Source organism: Ursus arctos, unplaced genomic scaffold, assembly GCF_023065955.2.
Source record: "Ursus arctos isolate Adak ecotype North America unplaced genomic scaffold, UrsArc2.0 scaffold_16, whole genome shotgun sequence".
NCBI classification, from domain to species: domain Eukaryota; kingdom Metazoa; phylum Chordata; class Mammalia; order Carnivora; family Ursidae; genus Ursus; species Ursus arctos.
This window is the reverse complement of record NW_026622830.1, coordinates 51,100,830-51,116,143: the sequence shown is the minus strand read 5'-3', so window position 1 is coordinate 51,116,143 and position 15,314 is coordinate 51,100,830. Positions and strand designations below refer to the sequence as shown.

The window sequence follows — 15,314 nt, the reverse complement described above, 5'->3', positions numbered from 1 at the left end:
CAACTACATTTTTTTCTAAAAGGACAGAAAGAGCAAAAGGGGAAAGGAGGGACAGAGGAGCTTTCAAATGGGGTTTTTTGGTTTAAGGCTTTTTTTTAAAAAAGGGATTCTAATACCTTTCTTTGCTATTTTGATTACCCATAATATCACACTTTTTTCCTCCACACACCTGTGAAAAAAAGTTAAGTGGAGCAAAACTAGGAAACAGGATAAAAGTCAGATTGTTTCCTATTTGAATTTTCTACCAATTTGGAAAAAAATTAAGCTCAAGATTTACGTCAATTTATAACTCACAGGGGAAAAAACTGAGCAATTCATTGAAAAACAAAAAACAAAACCCCTTGTTGGCATCCTTGGGCACGGGCCCGTATTTGACTTGATGACCGTCTAGAAGCTGGAGCATTCTGTCAGACTCTGAGCCATCTGGTCTGTGTCCGAGACCACCACAGTGCCTCGCACCACGTTCTTTCCCCTCCATGCCTGACGTCTGCCTTAGGTTCTGCAGAAGCAGTCAGGACACCCATACATTCCTCTCTGCATCCTCTTCTGTATACCTGACCCTACATCAGCCCACATACCCCACCATCGTGCACCATCAGTTATCTCCCTTTAGTCAGCCTGCAAACAGTAAATGCAGCCTGTAAAACCCTCCCCTGACCACGCTACGCCCTGAGTTACAGTCCCCTGTCTTCACCATCAAACTTTCTAAAAGGGTATTCTTGTGTGTAGCCTCCAGTCTCACCCCCACTCACTCCATCTCTCTGCTGGCTTAGGATCCCCCCACTCACCTAGATTCTCCTTGATGCACTACCACTTCCTAATCCAGCTGCCCCACAACTTTTGCATTCGTAAACGTTGCCGACATTTCATTCCTTGAAATTCGCTCTTCTCTGGCTTTCTGTGACAAACTGCTTTCCTGGCATCGAAGCCCCTTCCCAGCTCCACACACTACTCCTTTATCTTTCCTCTTTATCTGCCCAATAAAAGAAGCAGTTACCCCGAATCCTTAACTGTCACTCTATGAAGAACACATCCCTTGGCAACAGCATGATTGCACCTCTCTTCTCCCACGCTCCCATTCCTACATTTTTACTGCCCAGCCAGAACCCACATCTGGGGTGTCCCACGGGCACCACAACTCAGACTGCCCAAAACTGCACTCATCCTCCTACCTCCCGAACCTGGCTCCCCTCCAGAGTTCCCACAACTGTTGTGGCAGTTTATGAACCAGACTCAACATTCTGAAAGCCTATGTGCATCCCTATGCCCACGGCAGCATTACTTAAAGCTGAGATATGGAAGCAGCCAAAGTGTCCATCAACAGAAGAAGAAGTGGTACATACGTACGAGGGTATATTACTCCACACCATAAAAAAGTACGAGATCTTGATATTTATAACAGCATGGAAGTACCTAGAGGGTATTATGCTAAGCGAAATAAGTCAGAGAAAGTCAAGTGCCATATGATTTCACTCACATGTGTAATCTAAAAAAAAACAAAACAAGTGAATAAGCAAGCAAACAAAAAGCAGAATCAAACATATAAATACAGAGAACGAACTGATGGTTGTAAGAAGGAAGGGGGTAGAGGGATGGGTGAAATGGGTGACGGGGAGTGTAGTACAGGCTTCCAGTTATGGAATGAACGAGTCACGGGGATGAAAGGCACAGCATATTGAATACAGTCAGTGCTACTGTAATAGTGCTGTACGGTGACAGATGGCAGCTACGCTTGTGATGAGCAAATCACTACGTTGTACATCGGAAACTAACGTGATACTGTGTGTCAACTCTACTCAAGTAAAAGAAAGATTTTTTTATAAATAAGACTGAGGTAGAAATAAGTGTGCTAACATGTAAGGATTTCCAAAATAGACTACATAAAACAAATAAGAAGGTGATGACGGCAGCTAATATTTACTGAGCACATATTATGTGCCATACTCTGTCCTGAAATCCCAGGATACATGTTAACCTGTTTGAGGCTGACAGGAGAAAGCTGAGTCAGAGAGAGGTGAAGTCACTTGACCAAGGAGCAACAGCTGGGAGAACAGCACCAGGATCCAAACCCAGTCTAGCTCCCCAGGCTACACTATCCTGTCACCTAAATACAGAGCAGATTGTGCAGTGTGACATTATTGGCTTGATTTTTCAAGGAATATTTTACACAGGTATATAAGAGATAAAAATCACATCTCTTCAAGTTACACTGAGCCAGAGATCAAGACTCCCTCAGGTCTTTCCATTAAGAAACACAATATAAAGTACAAATGGGGGGGCGCCTGGGTGGCACAGCGGTTAAGCGCCTGCCTTCGGCTCAGGGCGTGATCCCGGCGTTCTGGGATCGAGCCCCACATCAGGCTCCTCTGCTATGAGCCTGCTTCTTCCTCTCCCACTCCCCCTGCTTGTGTTCCCTCTCTCGCTAGCTGTCTCTATCTCTGTCAAATAAATAAATAAAATCTTTAAAAAAAAAAAAAGTACAAATGGGGCCCTAATTTGGTCGGTTCCTGAAATTGAGCCAACCACTGGCTTCTCTTTGCAATCATGATATAGATAAATTAATATTACCCTGACCAATCAACATTTTCCTGTGCTCATTCTTTTCTGGCAACTGGCAGATCTATCTCCATGTTTTGTCAAAATCAGGGGTACTTTTTTTTTTTTTTTAAGACAAAGAGAAACTGTGTGCACACCGGGGGGGGGGGGGCGAGAGTAGGAGCAGAGGGAGACTGAGAGAGAGAATCTTATGCAGGGGCCCAGCACAGAGCCCATGCAGGGCTCAATCTCACAATCCTGAGATCATGACCTGAGCTGAAATCAAGAGTCAGACGCTTAACCAACTGAGCCACCCAGCCATCCCAGGGGTACTCTCTAATATATCTGCTTCTTGCCTCTTCCTGAAATTTGGGGTAACACAGCAAGTCCACCTCCATACTGTTACAAGCTTGGGCTGCTGTGTGGGTCCCGCTACATGGCCCCACAGCAGTCTAGCTTTCCTGTCCCACGGGCTGAGGTGTTCCCAGCCTGTCTTCTCATCACTGCTTGCTGCCACAATAAGGACAGACACGGGCCACATGTGCCCACCTTCTGCAAAACCTGCTTCTGCCACGGCTTCCACAGCTACTCATTTCGCTTCTCCAGCACCACTTCTTTCTCTTACCTCTTCCCTTTTCTGTCCCCAGTCACTGCTCAGTATTGGGGCAAAGGATCACACTTTTTATAAAGTAAGTCAAAAGAAAAGAAAGGCTTTACAAAGAAAGGTCCTGAGTTCAACTCAGGTCACTCTCTTGCTTGTCCTCCCCTGGGCTCCCCATCTCACCTTAGTTAGAGGAAAATCCCAAATCCTCAATGAGACCTACAAGCCCCACCTGGTCCTACCCTTTCCTCCCCCACCCACAACTCCTCCAACTCTACTGACTTCCATTAGATTCTCAAGCCTATTTATGACTCAGAGCCTTTGCACTTACTGTTCCCTCTGTTTGGAACACTACTCCCATAAATAACCACCAAGCTATTCCCTGCTTAACCCGATCTTGACTCTAACCCCTTTTCAGAGAGGTCTTCCCTGACCCTGCTGCCTAGACCAGCGTACACACACCCCTATCAAGCTTCATTTTTCTATAATCATTACCTGAAATTATACATTTACTTGTTATTTATTGTCCATCTGCCCGAATGAATGAAAAGCTCATTAAACTGCAGATTTATTTGGCACACAGCAAACCCTCAGTATCTACCTGTGGGATGACTTTAAAAACAATGTATACTAACACAGACAGAATTCAAAGAGTGGCAAATCCATTTATTACAAGGAAAACCCTTACTCCCCTCAAATTAGATAAATCCTCAAATATAACTCCCACAGTCTTAAGTAGAACTTATAAAACATCATGTAAAGTTTTCTCAATGCCCGAGGATTATCAACACAAAAGTCAATGCCCTTGTGATATATACATGGGCATGAGCAGAGATACGAGCAGTACTATTTTGTGTGGGAATGTATCAGAATGCCTTTCCAGAACCACTTTCTCAGGAATATACGAGCCAGAATGAGATTCCGTTTCTAGGAACGGGGCAAATGATATCCAGGCCGGCCAAGCAGAGTACCCCATCTCCCACGGGAATGGGCCCATGACCCAAGTAAAGCCAATCAGCATGGTCTCAGGACCTGGGGCCCTAGAGGAGCCACACTCTTCTCAAGAGTCACTAGCTTTCAGGGACCATCTCTCCTGCACCTGGAAGAGTCAGCCTGAGAACGAAGGAAAACCACAGAAAGGAAACAAATGGACATAGAACCAAGAGTGGAAGGAGTATTTTTCACCAAGAGGGAGGTCAAAAAAGAGAGTGGAGGTGAGAATGGGTGAGTGTCCTGGACTCCACTTACATCCCTATCAACAGTCATATGTACTTAAAGCTAAATGTTCCCCTACAGTAGTTGTGTGTATCATTAAATCTCCCCCTTTTAAGTTAGTTTGAGTTTCTGCCACTTGCAACCAAGAGTCCTCACTCATATAAATATGCTCAACATATACAGGTGACCCTTGAACAATGCAAGGATTGGGGCTGTCTACTCCCTGCATGCAACTTTTGACTCCCCCAAAACTTAACTCATAACAGCCTACTGTTGACCAGAAGCCTCACCAATAACATAAACAATTAACACATATTTCGTATGTATGTAATATGCACATGATATGCTGTATTCTTACAATAAAGTAAGCTAGAGAAAAGAAAAGGTTATTAAGAAAATCATAAGGAAGATAAAATACATTTACAGTCCTGTACTGTTATTATATATATAAAAAAATCCACATAGAAGTAGACCCATGCAGTTCAAACCCGTTGTTCAAGGGTCTATTGTACTATCACCCTGGTGGAGCAGAATGATTTTTAGGAGGAAAAAAAAAAAACCTCAGCTGGTTAAACACACACACAGCTGCTTGCCAGGGGCTGGAGGGAGGAGGGAATGAGCGACTGCTTAATGGGTACAGGGTTTTCTGTTGGAGTGATAAAACTGCTCTGGAACTAGACAGAGGTGTGGTGATTACACAGCACTGCAAATGTTCTAAATGCCACTGAATTGTTCACTTGAAAATGATTAATTTTATAGTATGTGAAATTTACCTCAATAAACAAAATTTTAAACGTGAAAACAATGCTGCAATGCATTTCTTAATCGCCTTTAAGTAAACCTATCATCATTTCCTACAAAAGGAAATTAAGTCAAATGATATGTACATTTTTTAAGACCATTGGCACATACCAACAAATTACTTTCCAGAGAGATCATACCAAATCAGAATCCTATCAAAGGTGTATTGGAAAGCAAATACGGATAACCGGGAGGAATCATTAAGGGAAGAAACAGCAACTTTGCTAAAATCATCGGTAGATGCTTTTTTATTTGTAAGTTTATATATCCTAGATAACTGAAGTGACATTTAAAACATTGGTTCTTGTCATTTCTTCATTTGTGACATATATATGTATACTTTAAACATCTAATTTCTCCTATTAATATGTAGGAGCTCTCTATGTACTGAGGTTATAACTACATCCTCTCCTATAAATTTCAAATATTTTTCCAGTTCATTATTTACTTACTTCGGTTAAAATGATGTCTGTTTCTGTACATATTTATTTAAGGAGCAGGAACAGAGGAATGGAACCATTCTTTCCAAAACAAATAGCTGCAACCTGACACACACACACACACACACACACACACACACACACACACACGAGGTGATATTTTACTTCTACCCCGAAGTTCAGCACAAGTTCTACTACATCAGCCGAACTAACCCAAACACATCCTTATCTCATCAGATATGAAGTCCATGGAAAATAGAGGTCTACACTGTTTGCTCTAGAAATATGACCAGACATAAATAAAACACGTTAATCCCTTTAAAAAGTTGTAACGAAGCAACATAGGTCATCTGTTCCCCTCTCTTCCATGCTGTCTTAAAAATACTAAAAAAGATCTCATTGAATTTTCAGTAGTTATAACCTGTCCTTTTGGGGGGATAGTGACTTACTTTTGGTTTCTGTGTATTTAAAATTTTACAATAGTGTCTCTGCAATTTTGTTTCCATGAAAGAAGCCTCACCCAAGGCTATCCTTACCCACAGCCCTCTGGTCCATCTGCCCCTCTCCCCGGACCTCTTTTTCCAACCTCTTCTCCGTTTTGTCCACACAAATAGTCCTTTCTTACAGCTGTTCCCCTTGGGATCAGAGGGTGGGTCTGATAATGAGTGCACGTACACAAGGGAGAAGGTTAGGGGGCTCCTTCAAGAGGCCTTAATTCTCGGTCTCAAATCATTACTTTAATGACGGGAACATCTGGCTTGTGAAAACAATCTTTGGCGCGGGAAGGCTTTTAGAAATTTTTCAAAACATCAGGTGGCTGCTACTCCCCCACAGACTTACATCCGTCTATTTGGAAATCACATTTTGGGTTTGTTTGCTTTTTTAATAGTTATTTATTCTAGACTTGGATTGCAAGTTCTGGCATCACCAACACTGTGTATAGCCCCTGGCACCTATTCTGTCTGGATAAAAAATAACTGCTAAATGAACTAGGGAACTCTGGAGCCAGCTGCCTGGGTTCAAGTCCTGACTCTGTCACTTACCAGCTGCATAACCTTGAACAAGATTCTTATCCTCTCTGTGTCTCATCTGTAAAATGAGGATAATAATATTACCGATCCCATTTGGGAGGATTACATGAGTTAATCCATGTAAAAGTATTTCTGGCAGTGTTTGGCACCTGGAGAGTGCTGATTAAATGCTAATTACTACGATTACAAATAAGGAAGTATGTTACCAAAAGGAATCAAGATGAACAAGAAGCCCTTCATGTTCTCAGTGTATTTATCAACTAGTAGGTGATATCCTGCAGACACAAAGCCAAAGGCCATCAACGCCAAACGCAAAGTTCCAAATGCTGTGGGAATTCTGAGGAAATAGCACTTCAGGGCGGAGGGATAGATCGAGTTTATGTGGAAGATGGAGTGTGCTCGTGCTGTCTCCCGGAAGGGTTTTAGACGGTAGGATGGGCAACACCTTCTGGGAAAGGGACGGTGTGTCACTTTGGGCTCCCGGAGAAGTAGACACCAAGACAGGATTACACATGTAGGAGACTGACTGGGGGAACTGCCTGTGAAGGGAAAGGGGAGAGACCTGAGAAGGCAGGGAGAGGATTCAACCACAGTGCAGGTCTGACCCCCGGCGAAGGGGAGGGGGATGGAAGGAGGGTTGGGGAGGAAGAGTCTCAGACTCCAACTCAGTCCTGAGAAGGTCTTGACCACACCCATGTGGAGTCCTCAAGCCAAAGTCACCCTTAAGAGGCATGTGGCTCTTGCATGAGTGGACCACATTAGTACTCCTGCTTGCTCAGTAAGTGCAAGTAACCCGAGAGAAGCCTAGCTTTGGCTAAACTTTGCTGGTGAATCAGAGAGCAGCAGCTGGAGCTATTAGTCAGTCATGATCCCCACAGCAGAGACCTGAGTGGCACATTCTCATGGCTCCCACGCTTGGGCACAGGCAATGTCACTAGTACCTATGTGTCCTTCAAACCATGGTTGAAGTTCAGTGAATATGTGCCATCACTTAAAATCAAACACAAGACAACATCAAAGGGCTCCTTATCTTTTAAGCTAAACCATGGTTGCAATAGCAAAATTACGTATTTACTGTTAAAAATTACAACTACTTTTAAAATATCTCTCAGATGTGGTTTCAGTTTCTAAAAAAATATAAAAGACATAAAAATGGTTATGAAATATCTCTTTTGTAAAAATCACAGTTAAAAACTTGAAATGGGCATTCAGAACTAAGTCAGAAACAAAGCCTGACTAAGAATCTAAAAGGTAAGTCCTTTCTGAACTGGTAGCTTAAGGCAGCATATTGATCCAATGAGAATATTAGAAAACATTTTGCAAAAGCACATCTTACATGAGGTTAAACCGCATTCACGGCAAAAATGGAGAAGATCAAAATTACCCCTAACCACTAGAGCCACACCCAGTAGGACAGACGGTCACACAGTTGAGAGACACGAAAGAAAGAGGACCACTGAGAACACAGCACTTCCCTGGGCCCACCTGCTGCACTCTGGGACACATGGTCACTGAGTGGAAGGCCAGACAACATGTGCACTACCTGAACTGTCCTCGTTTTATATACATACATTCCCCGGCTTCTGGCCCAGTACTGAATGCATAAGTTAAATGCATTTATGAGATTGCTCCCCCAAAGAACAACAATAATAAGTCTTACAGATTACAGTATTTCCTTTATTTTAAGGGGATGCATGGCACAGGAGAGGGAACAAGACATCCTCAGTTCCTATCACCTCACCAGCAAGAAAACTGGCTCAGCAGTTGGTTGACTCTACCTCTTACCTTCACAGAGAAAACACAAGCCATGGTGTGAGAGCTCCCTCCACATCTAGGACCCCATTCTTAATTCCTCCAAGTGGCCTTAGAGGAAGCAGTGTCCCTCTTGTCAAGCCTGATCTCCCGTCCCACACTCTTGATCCCACTGAAGACCCCACCTTTCTCCATTTGTATTCCCTTTCTCTGCACTGTTTCTTCAATTTTGCTCTTTTATTAGTTCCTTCTTCTACGTATATCTACACGGAAATTTGCTCAGCTCTTAAAAAATATGAGAAGCATATCCACACATATGCACCCACCCACCCATCCTTGATCTGGGATTTCCCCCCTCTCTTTCAGGCATATTAATCTGTATTCTTTCCATCCCATGACCCAGAAATAGGACTCAAGCTAACTAAAGCAAAAACAGGGTGTTACTGGCACCTGCCGACCGAGAAGCTCAGGGGTGGAGATGGCACAGACATGGGGAACCTCTCAGCTCACACAGTCCAGTGCGCTCGTCTCACCCTCCATCCCTCTGTCCCACTTCCCTCTGATTATGAATTCGATTTGCAGTAGGTTCCCTCTACTCTGGGGAAAGATGAACGCTGGCAGCCCGTGCTACACCCTCAGGGTTTGCAATCCAAAAGGACGGAAGCTCGGACTTTCCCGGGACCCATGTTTCAAAATCAGGGAGTCTGACACTCTCGGGCCACTCACCAAGGGGACACGTCAGATTTGGCTCCTATTCTCTACCTACATCTTCCCGGTTCCCAACATCTACACACATCACAGGATAAAAGCCATTGTACACGTAACTCCATGGTGGCCACACCATTACCTTCACACAAGTTCCTCTCTCTGCAGTCCTTTCATCCCCGACTTGTCCACTGGGAAAACCCCGTATTCGTCATTCCAAACCCACCTCAGACCTCATCTCCCTCAGGAAGAAGCACTGGCGACTCTCCAAGAGGCCTCTCTGCTGTGCCTCCTCTGCACCGCGTGTGTGGCCACCTCTACGGTTTCACCCGCTCCACCGAGGCACTAACACCTTCATGGGAAATGTAGTTGCTTCTGTGTCTACCTCTCCTATTAAACCAGAGGTCCTGGGCTTCTGCCTTATTCACCTCTGAACATACAGCCCTCCTGAGCAAACAGACAGACAGACACACACACGCACTCACTCATACACTCTTGAAAAAAATGTCTGTGGAACTGAAACTTTTTTTTTTTTAAAGATTTTATTTATTTATTCGACAGAGATAGAGACAGCCAGAGAGAGAGGGAACACAAGCAGGGGGAGTGGGAGAGAAAGAAGCAGGCTCATAGCAGAGGAGCCTGATGTGGGGCTCGATCCCATAATACCGGGATCACGCCCTGAGCCAAAGGGAGACACTTAACCGCTGGGCCACTCAGGCGCCCCGGAACTGAAACTTTTTAAAATCCAAAGACAGCATAGCTGTCTACCACATTTATAGATTATTAATTTTACAGTACAATAACATATTCCTCCTTTAAAGCATAATTTAAAAACTTAAATTGAATCAATTTGCTATTTTGAGAGTCCATTTTTTAAATAAACAATTCTCTACGGTTTTATCTATGGAAAGATCAGTACTCTAAACAGCCAGTAAAAGTATTTATGCCCAACTGCAAGTAAAGCACTTACAAACAAAATAAAAATACAAATTACAAAAGTTTACATCAAAATATTCTGGGCCGATCAATTAGCTGTTTTCCCAGAATAAAAGGAGCAAGTCAACCATTTTCAGTTGTCCCAAACAAACCATCTGAGCTCGACTGGACTTTTATCCTAGGTTCACCCTTCTCTCTTCAGAACTCCAGACATCCCCGAGCCCTCGAGGCAGGGATTGGTGTATGTGTGATACACATATCTGTGTCCAAAGTCCATCTTACATCTTAGAAGCTACAGATATAAAACGTCAGTAATTGATGAAAAATTAGCAAAGGGAGCCTTATGGCAAAATGACTTTGCTTCAAACAAGGCTGAATGAGAGAGACAAAATAAGACTGGCTGAGGAGCCCGAAATGACACCTCGGGCTCTGCTCTGGTTGTACAAGGTCCTTTGGCACTAACGTCCATGCAAATATTTTACCACCTGCTAGGCCCGCCAAGGAAGGGCACAGAGAGGCCAATGAACAGCAAAACACAAAAGGAGTCTTTTTATCTTCTGCCATGCTGAAATCGGATATAGCCTCAAGTCTCCCTAGAAGAATCTAGTAAGACAGACCAGGAAGAGAGCAGCACAAGTCAAAGCAACATTTTTGGGAGACATGCAAAAACTCTAGGGCTTTTGTTTACATATTAACATTCACTGTGGTGGGTAAATATATTTTCTGATATATAAATATACTTTTGAGTCAAATAACTAGCAGAGGCATAAAATGGGCTTTATAATCAGGAATCCCAGCTCTGCCACTTACCGACTGGGTGCTCACAGACAAGTAGTTACGCTCGCTGGGCCTCAGTTTCTCATCTACAGGTTGAGGGTAGGAACACGACCTGCATCAGAGGTTGTGGGAAGATTTGATGGAACCATGATGACAATAAACAACCATACCACAGCTTTCTATCCTTTTATTAAGTTCCACACCCCATGTCCAACAACCTCCTAGACGTGTCCACTTGGATCTTGCCCTTTTCTCAAACTCAACACCCCTAACACCAAATTCACCTTCCCCTATCATTAGCCAGGATCTCCTCCTAACTCCTCTGGCCCTTTCCCTGACACTCCCGTTCTCCAAAATGCCTACCGCCAATTATCAAATTACACGAATGTGTTTATTGCCACTCGGACTACAGTGGAAATGGTCGTCTCAATCCTTGCTGCTGGCAGGCTCATTGGGAGCAACACTTAGGAAAGAGCACAGTGAATCAAGTCAGAAACACGTTCAAACCCAGCCATTTGACTTCAATGGACTCTGTCCTAAGGAAATAACACAAAATATAGAAAAAGCTGCTTCCCAAGATGTTTTGAGTGGTATTATTCATATCAGAGAAAAAAGTACAAAAGAAAGAGAGAAAGGAAGGAAACAATTTAACAATCCAGGAAAGGGTAAGCTAACTTACAGTACACAATTTCAACAAATGTTTGTAGTTAATAAAAATGAGAGGGGAAAAAAATGAGAGGAACATGCTAATAATAAAATAAGTTTAAATGGCAACATTTAAAATTGTAATTGAACTTGTCCCTACCTAAAGCAACAGATGCTTTAAAGGAAATATACCAAAATGTTCCATTTTACTCTGTCAATATAGAGAGAGTATTTGTGAGAAACTGTTCTCTCTTCTGTGTCTCCAAATATTTGGCCCAAGCCCGATGTCACTTGATTTGCCTGGACCATGGCCTCTTACCCCAGATCTCTTCTCCTTCAGACTGATCACTCCTCGCCTGGCTTCTACAAACCTCTTTCATTATTTCACTTAGGCAACCACGAGCTCCTGCTGCATTGGTCCTTTGAAATCGCACCCCCCCCTCCATTCATGGAGCACCTTAGTTCAGACCTTCGTCATTCGTCTCTTCCCTTGCTGCCAGCAGTGTCACCTGTCCCGTCACCCCCCAATCCAATTTCCTGGCCTTGCTAACAGGCAGGCAGCTCTCAAATCTTATCATTTGACCTACTAAGAGTTCTTCAAGCGGGCCCTCTCACCTGCAAGGTAAGATACAAGCTTCCAACTCAGACAAACGAGACCTTTTCTGATCTGGCCCCCAAACTGCCTCAGCTTCTGCCCGTCCGGCCACCACTCCTCTCCCCCCACCAAGATCCCCCAGTCCAACTCATTCTCCTGCCCCTACCCCTGGCCTACATAGCACTCTAGTCACGCATCTGACACTGTGAACACCCTCAGGGCAAGAATTCTCGCACCGCATCTCATGACCAACATCACCTTGTGACTCCCTCACTGGACTGGAGGAGGAGCAGCCTGGTGTTCCTCACCTTTCTACATCGTTGCCACGTGTATTTCCACTACCAGCTCCCATCTCCCCTTGCCTGAACTGTCTTCCTGCTGCCCCTCCCAAATTCTAACTTTGCTCTGTCCAGTGTGCAGCCACTAGCCATATATAGATACTGAGCTCTTAAAAAGCAGCTAGTTTGAAATGAGACGTGCTATAAGTGTACAATACACACTGGATTTCAAAGACTTGGCATGAAAAACAGAACGTAAAATATATTAATATCCTGTATTGATTACCTGTTAATATGATACAGATTAGATCTGCAGGATTAAATAAAATGTATTATTAAAATTAATTTCACCGGTTTCTTTTTACTTTTTTAAATAAAAGCCACACATGTGGCTCAGTAGTCTAGCCATCCTTCAGGGACCAGCACGAGTAAAACTCCTTCAAGACGCCCTTCTGTTTGTGCCATTCTTAATGATCTTTTTTGACCCCTTGAAACCCTATAATGGAGTCCAACATATAAGCCACTATCCAATTACATACCATACTATATGCTTACTATTACATCAATTCTTCTTGCTACATCAATACCATTTCTATATGGGGATTTGTAGTGGGTACCCAACTTTTAATTAAGCATGTAATCTTTGCTGGAGCAAGATAGCAATGCACAGAATTTTTTTTTTTTGGTTTCTGGTTTGTTTTATTTACTCATTTACTCTTCCATTGATGATTTCAACCATGCAGGGAGAAATGGAAGTCTGGGGACCTAATAGCTCTTTGTTCTACCTGCAATTAACACAATACATATAGGCCATTTAGTCCGTAGCTTGGCCCCCTGTAAGGTCTGTCTGCGCCTCAGTCTCCCTCCTTGTCAAATAAAGTTTATAATTTCAGGCCAATCTACAATATGTAGCCAGATTAAAGTAGCTAAGCAAGTTCTAAATGGAGCCATTACCATGACTGTGTGTCTCTCAGCCAATTGTCTTAAACACAGACTAATTTCCATAGAGAGAGAACAAATTCATAGCAATTATCAAAATATAAAGGGTGGTGTGGGAAAGTACCTATCAAAATACTTGTCCTAGCCTATTAATGATGGGATGCAAGTAATGGCAGAGGAAACTTTACATGCCTGCTGAAAGCTGAAGTAGTTCATACATCATACTTGGAATAACCTTTACAAGGTAGACATTACCAGACCCATTTGACAGAGTAAAGAAACTGAGGTTCAAAGACAGGCTAAGTAACCAGCCAAAGTGATGCAGCCACAGGCTGCAAATCCAGATCAATGATATCATCTTTGTATGTAAAAAAGAATCTTTATTATCGCTTGAAGACGAAACAGGTGAAAAGCAAGAGTATTACATAAATATGCAAATAAAAATACAACAATAATGTCCATTCATTTCCTTCAAATAGTTTTCTTGATCTTAGCTAATTCCTGTCTTTCAGATCAGGAGGTCATTTTTTCTAAGTAGACTTTTAAGTAGCAAATAAATAGTGTATATTACGTGTCAGGAACTAGGACCTTAACGGACTGTTTTTCTTTAAAGTCTTTACACCACAGTTGTTAGCGTAAGTTTACATTAGACATGACTAGAATTCCTCGACACGTTGATAAAAACGTAGTCCCTACGGATAAAGATTGCAAAAATAAAGTACACTGGGTCATTCCACAAACAAATGTCATCTACAAAAAACAACCTAATATCAAAGAACCTCTCTATGGTACAAAACTGAAGTCATAATGAGCTCAACGAAATGAAAAAAGAAAGTTCCTCAAAATAAGATACTGCACCTTAAAGTGAAACCACAATTACAGAGCCTTGAAAACGAACTATTTTCTCAGAATGGTAACAATGTAACAATCTCTGAGAAGCCAAACTGATCTAGGTTTAATTGATTCTGCCTTTACAAAATGGAGCGAACTTAATCCTGCAGACCGAGAACAAAAGTTCTAATTCTCTAGCACAGAAAAAGTCCCAGAGCATCAAATGCTTTAAAATACTGTTCAACTTTCCTTTATCAAAAATGTCCCTGCAGTAGGTGTTAATCAGTCACTACTAAGAACTCTGCACAACGCAACCTGTGTGTGCATGAGATTTTACTACAGGGAGGAGACACTTCAGTTTACCAAGGACACCACGCTTCACTTTCAAAAGTCTTGAAAACTAAAACTAATCCCTCTTAACAGTAAGTAATTAATTTACATTTCATTCCAAACTGAACAAGATAGTGTAACTCTCAAGGAATCCCAGACTGTGAATAACTTGGCAAAACCAGGTGTGTGTGTGTGTGTGTGTGTGTGTGTGTGTGTTTCCTCAGAGATACTTTGCAGGGTATAAATAGAAATAATTGGCAACTTTCAATCTCATGAGCAAGATCTTTATTTAAAATTCTCACATATAAAATGAATTCTTTTATGTCATATTTCTTCAAGTGACAGACACATTAAGACTATGTGTCCTAAATCGGGTGCTTTTTCCTCATTTTAAGAATAAAAAAGACATCTAGAGAAACAAGGTGTCCTTTTCTCAGCCCCTCAAAACACTACAGACAGCACAGGTGTTTGGTCCTTCACAAAAGTTAAGGCTAAGTAGGGAAGAAAATAGAAAACAACACACAGCCCAGCAAGGCAGAGATCACATGCAGCAGGTGACAGGAAGCCTCGTGGACACTTCACAGCCACAAGGATGAGCTTCATCTCAGGTCAACAGCGGGCCCCCCTGGGCTCCACAGAACCTCCACCCCACAGTCCATAAAAACGAAAGAAGGCAAATAACTATCACTGCCATCCTGGCAATAAAGCAGCAGCCGCCTCCTTGAACCCAGGAAAGCCACCCCTTCCTCCGACAGGAGAAGCCCACGTCACACCAAGGACACGAAGAAACCCAAGCAGCCAGACCCAAAATAAAAATAAAAATAAAAAGAGGAGCATAGGAAGAGAGATGACAGCTAAATTAAATTTATCCTGGGAGCGCTCCGAGGCTCAGTGTATTTGAAA

The 15,314-nt window shown here is 42.8% G+C and overlaps 1 protein-coding gene and 1 long non-coding RNA gene across 8 annotated transcripts in view; one reads left to right on the top strand and one right to left on the bottom strand.

Moving 5' to 3' along the window:
* LOC125281381 (dual oxidase 1-like) overlaps positions 1-15,314 on the top strand; it is a 273,276-nt gene that overhangs the window by 210,487 nt on the left and 47,475 nt on the right.
* Positions 1-15,314, bottom strand: part of LOC125281374 (uncharacterized) — a 72,775-nt gene that overhangs the window by 56,559 nt on the left and 902 nt on the right. For 2 of the 7 annotated variants that reach the window (XR_008959488.1, XR_008959487.1), the window contains exon 1: positions 10,827-11,345. The exons of 2 other annotated variants lie outside the window; for them this stretch is intronic. This is a non-coding gene — a long non-coding RNA (uncharacterized LOC125281374). Of the gene's footprint in view, positions 1-10,826; positions 11,347-15,314 lie in introns of those variants that run through there. 3 more of the 7 variants (XR_008959490.1, XR_008959485.1, XR_008959489.1) reach the window with 3 other exon arrangements.